Here is a 6,000-nt window from a genome sequence, read left to right on the forward strand (position 1 = left end):
GGAAGTTCCATGCTTCCTAAGGGTGGTTGTCTTACTACTTTGATCATGTCGTTATTGCTACGAACATGACTATTAACTGTCACTTCCACTTCTTTGTCCATTCCTGGACACCAAAAAGAATGTTTCCATCTCCTCTTCATCATGTTTCTCCCCAGATGTCCCTTGTGTACAATCCTCACTAATCTTGCCCTCAACACCTTAGGTGGAACAATCCGAATACATTTTTCCTGCCTCCATCGGACAGAGGGCACTCCAATCCCCAGGACACCTTGCTGTTGCCCGCCATCGCCACAGCAACACGGATGCTATTTAGCATGCCGCACATCGCCGGGGAATCTATTCCTACCTTCCTGCCTCCATCGGACAGAGGAGGCTCCAATCCCCAGGACACTTTGCTGTTGCCCGCCATCGCCACAGCAACGCGGACGCTATTCAGCATGCAGCGCATCACCACTGCGCAGGACGTGCGGGCAAAGCCCGGGCCAAGGGCAGGCTCATCCGCGACCGTCTGAGGCCAGGCTGGGCTCCCCCTCTGGGCCCCAAGGTATGGTGCGGGGCCCTCTCTAGGCCCGTGATTTTAAAAGTATTATTTTGTACTTGTACTGAGATTTCTACTCATAATGGGGAAGCGCAAGGCGAGGGGCAGCCCCGTAATGGTCTCTGTTAAGCCGAAAATCCCAAAAATCAATAAAGCTACGCAACCCCATACAAATTGTGTAACCAGAGAGATCGATAATTTGATTGAAGAAGTGGAACTGATCTTGAACAAAAAGGAGAGAAATGTACGGAAAGGGCACTCTCATTCCGTTTCTAACTGCTGGATCCCATATTACTAATGATTCACAACTTACTAGCGCCTCATCCCAGGTGCTAGTTCCCCAAAGTTCTTTTACAAATGCTAGTTCCCCTATACATCATGCACCTTATCCCAAACATGAAGTACCAAAATCAGATGTGATTATTCATGAAATTCCTTGTTTCAACCGTTTCTCTTTATTGGAATCTCAAGACTCGGATAATCCTCAACCGACTCCTTTGGCACCATTGCATTCTGAAAGTGACTCCCCTCATGAAGATCTATTAGCATTGGTGATCAGCCTAAAGAGCGAAGCAGGAGAGCTGAAATCCTTATTTTCAGATATTCTTAACTTCCTCAAAATGAAAGATCCACCCTATTCTCGTGAAACCAAGATAATTTCCTTGTGAACTGACCACTGTCCTGCTCTGGGTCCTTTGCCAATTGGACCCTTGCCAACTATTGAGGACGCTTTAGGCCCCAAACAATTGACTCATTACAGCAGATCCTCTGTGTCCTTCCCGGAAAATATCATGCCTTCCTCTCCCCACGCAGATTTGAAATGGGATACTACATTAGCATTTTGCCGGATCCCATATACGAATAATGACAACTATATTTATATGTGTTACTTCCCCTCTTTACCCATAAAATCATGGGAAGATAAACTCTCACTTATTAACAAGGTCTCGGATTGGCTACGCCACGCTAGAGGCTGTGGCTCAATTATCCATGCTGACATTTTATCTGCTGAACGCTTAAGCGGTTCATCTGGCGATCGGGACACCTTAAAAGGTAATCTTACAAACCCCCATTTGGTAACGGGCCTACTGGATATGGAAGCACGTAATCACCTGAGGAAGGAAACTGCTATTTTCCTCAGTGATAGTTGTCCCGTTGCGGGCAATGTGAGGCCGAATCTTCCATCAAACCCGGCCACTCTGGCATTGAGCAGCGCTACGGGACACCATGCTTCCAATGGATTCATATCTGGCCCTGTTACTAAGAACGATATAGGATTTGCCTCCAAAGGCCACAATGCACTTGAACTCGATTTCCAAGGGGCCACTTCAGATATTGACTGACCACGTCCACCTAGGCCCCGTAATTGTATTACCAGCTCTGGTTCACTGGCTTCATCTTTTTCAAAAATTCCATCAAGCTCAGGAGCTGTATCTTTATGGAAATCACAAACTGTCCCTATTAATAACTCTAAAATTGCACTTTCTGTTGAGCATGTTAATAGCTATGACACGTCTTGCGGACCCAATTGTTTCATTGCTCACTCAACTGCAAAGCTTTTGTCCTGGAATGTGGCTGGTATGAACAGTAAACTAGCTGACATTGATTGGGGGGTATATGTCGACAACTTCAACATCTGTATGTTTCAGGAAACATGGGCTAGGCATAGTATGTATAGGCAGGGGTTTTGATCCTTTTTTTTAAAAAGCAACGCCGCCTTTAGCTGGTAGGGCAGCAGGGGGCCTATGCACTTGGGTAAAAATGACATAGGTGGATGGAGCAAAGGAGCTATACGTAGATTCTCCTGATATTTTGGCTATAGTTATACAGCCAAATTCGGGTTTCCCTGTCTTGTGCATAAATATCTACAATAGACCGGGCCCTCCCAACCAACGGTCAGCCACTATAGAGCTCCTGAATACTATAACTTTGGATCTCCGCCCAAAATATCATATTATTATAGCTGGGGATTTTAACGCACCAATTGAGCCCAACTCTGCTCTCATTGAGGTCATGCAGACCGAAGATGATATATGGAATATTACTCCTTATTTAATTCTGCCAAATTCATCTAAAGTCTGCATTAGGGCTTTGCAGATAATAGACCTTATGATACTTCATGGTCTTCACCCTGGTAATGGCCGTTTTCCAGCCGATAGTCCTGCCAGACCAACTTTTTTCAAGGGGTCATATAGCAGTACCCTGGATTTTATTCTTGTTGATTTAAGGGTCTGGCATCATATAATAGATGTAAAAGTGGGCAACCCGTATACTAGCGACCATGCTCCTCTCCAAATTGTATACAATAGAACTTTTCTAGTAGGAGCTGTGTCCTCCTCAGTTCTTGCACATACCAGTGTTTTGAAGCTGTCCAGTATTAGGCGGTACGGTAAGACGGGATTCCTTTCAGAGATCCAACAAGCTACGGGGCAAATTGTGCGCACTGGTTTCTAGCCACCAGCTTTTTGATGACCATCTTACATTCACTTCGATTGAAGTTATGTCTCACCAGTCGCATCTCTTTGCCACTCTTAAGAATTTGTTTTTTAAATCTGCTAGGGCACCAACTAACTTTTCCTCTTATCCTTGCAGTAAGTGGTTTGATAAAAGATGCAGAGAGGCCAAGAGTACCCTGATTAAGGCGATAAGAACAAAAGATAGAGAAGAAATTGTCAATGCAAGGCAAAATTATGTCCCCATATGCAAGATGTGTAAACTTGAGTTTGAAGAGGGGCTATGGAGTGAACTGGGTGAGGCCGCTAGGGCCCACGATTCCAAACGTTTCTGGTTTTTGGTCGCTCGCCGCGATCAAAACCAAGCACTCAAGCCAGAGTGCCATATTGCCCCTGAAGTCTGGCTTTCTCACTTTAAGGAACTGTATGGTTCCCCATCTGACTGTGACGCCACAAGTTTTGGAGCGATGACACCATCACAGTCGTCAGTGATTTTTTTGCCTCCTTTCACATTAAAAGAAACGGAGTTGGCTATCATCGCCCAAAAAGCAGGGAAGGCCCCAAGGCCTGATGGGATTCCTTCAGATATGTACAAAGCGGACTTGAACAACTGGAGTCCGTATGTCAACAGGATCTCCAACGGTGTCTTGATCGATCGATCTTATCCCTGCTCATGGAAGGAGGCAATTATTGTGCCTATATATAAGAAAGGGGAGAGAGGCTTACCAGGGAACTATAGACCCATTAGCCTCTTAGATAATTTACAAAAAATATTCTGTCATCAGCTACTAAGTAGGCTAAAAGAAATGGTTAGCGGATAATGAAGTACTAAGCCACCTTCAGGCGGGGTTTAGAGACCAGGGGGGTCATTCTGACCCTTGCGGTCGGTGACCGCCAGGGTCACCGACCACGGGAGCACCGCCAACAGGCTGGCGGTGCTCCGTCGAGCATTCTGACCGCGGCGGTTCAGCCGCGGTCAGAAACGGAAAGTCAGCGGTCTCCCGACGACTTTCCGCTGCTCGGGAGAATCCTCGATCATGGGGATTCTGACACCCCCTACCGCCATCCTGTTCCTGGCGGGTCTCCCGCCAGGAACAGGATGGCGGTAGGGGGTGCCACGGGGCCCCTGGGGGCCCCTGCAGTGCCCATGCCAATGGCATGGGCACTGCAGGGGCCCCCGTAAGAGGGCCCCACAAAGTATTTCAGTGTCTGCAAAGCAGACACTGAAATACGCGACGGGTGCAACTGCACCCGTCGCACCTTCCCACTACGCCGGCTGCATTCGGAGCCGGCGTCCTCGTGGGAAGGTAGATTTGCCCTGGGCTGGCGGGCGGCCTTTTGGCGGCCGCCCGCCAGCCCAGGGCAAATCTCAAAATACCCTCAGCAGTCTTGCGACCGCGGAGCGGTATTTTGTCGGGGGAAGACTGGCGGGCGGCCTCCGCCGCCCGCCAGTCTCAGAATCACCCCCCAGGTCAGTACAATAGATCAGGTCTTTCGTTTTATTTCCATAAAATGGAAAATTGTTGATGTGGATTCAGTCCACCTTTTTGTGGCATTCGTAGACCTGAAATCTGCCTTTGATCTTGTTCCACGCCTCAAATTGTGGGAAGTCATGAGTAGTGTGGGGATTCCCTGTTCTATGTTAAATATAATTAGAGACCTCTACACTGGCAACAGCGCCAGAATTTGATGGGGCCCGGAAGGTGAATTAACTTCAGAGCTTCCCACAACCCGTGGCGTGAGACAGGGCTGTGTACTTGCTCCCACACTGTTTCTTCTATTTATTAATGCATGTATCCCTTACCTTTTGGAATGTCCTAGCGATGCCCCTAAATTGGGAGGGCAGAAGATTCCATGTCTCCTATGAGATGACACTTTGCTAATATCTCAAACAGCTGTAAGGTCTCTCAAATTTGCTTTCGAGGTTCATGGACTTTTGCAAAGAACATGGCCTAGAAATCAATTCATCAAAAACTAAATACATGGTGTTTGGGGACAAAAAGCATAAGATGAGGAGACCCATTCGCCTAGAGGGTGTCGTATTGGAACGAGCGGGTGCTTTTGATTATTTAGGCCTAAAACTAGAAGATTCGCACAAATGGCACGCCCACCTGCAGAAATCAACAATGTGCTTGAAACAAAGGGCGGGCGGTATTGTGAGATTTGCAGGTAGATCCCCCAGATTTGCCATGACTCCTGCTCTGGAGATATACAAATCTCAAGCGGGGGGGGGGGCTATATATGGAGCCGAGTTGTGGGGCCGCTGCAACCTGGAGCACCTGGCAAGGGCGGAAAACTCCTTTTTAAAGATGCTGCTGAGAGTTCCTTCCAGCACCCCGTCCTTGCCTATCCGAATGGATTGAAATCTTCTCCCAATCAACCCCTACAGTGCCTTGGACGAGGTGATCTCGTCCAAGGCACTGGTTCCCGGGTGCCTTGGACGAGATCACCTCGTCCTGCACCCAGGAACTGGGGGGGGCGCTCCCCCCATGGGCTCCCCACCCACTCCCCCCAGTGGTGGATGGAAGGGGAAGCCCTTCCCCCCCGACCTCCCCCAACCCCCCTGTAACGTCAGCGCGCATTGCGCGCTGGCAATCACAGAGGGCCTCCTCCCATGCGATCGAAAGAGGAATGCAAAGCATTTCTCTTTCGATCACGTGGGGGAGGCCCAGAGAGGCTTCAAAGGGAAGGAAAGGAATTTCCTTCCCTTTGAAGTCTCTCTGAGCGTTTCAAAAGCCGGATTGCAAAGCAATCCGGCTTTTGAAACTCCCACTAGACACCAGGGATTTTGTTTGTTTTTAGAAATTGGCAATAAGGGAGCGACCCATTGGGCAAGGGTCGCTCCCTGGGGGGCATTATTTTGGAAGGCCTTTTGGGGGGCAGAAACCTCTAGGCACCAGGGATCATTTCTTTTTTTTTTTTTGGATGTGGGGAGCGACCCCTTAGGCAAGGGTCACTCCCCTGGGGGGCAAATTTATTTTAGGCCATTTCTGCCCCCCTTTGGGGCAG

Source organism: Pleurodeles waltl, chromosome 8, assembly GCF_031143425.1.
Source record: "Pleurodeles waltl isolate 20211129_DDA chromosome 8, aPleWal1.hap1.20221129, whole genome shotgun sequence".
In the NCBI taxonomy this organism is placed as follows: domain Eukaryota; kingdom Metazoa; phylum Chordata; class Amphibia; order Caudata; family Salamandridae; genus Pleurodeles; species Pleurodeles waltl.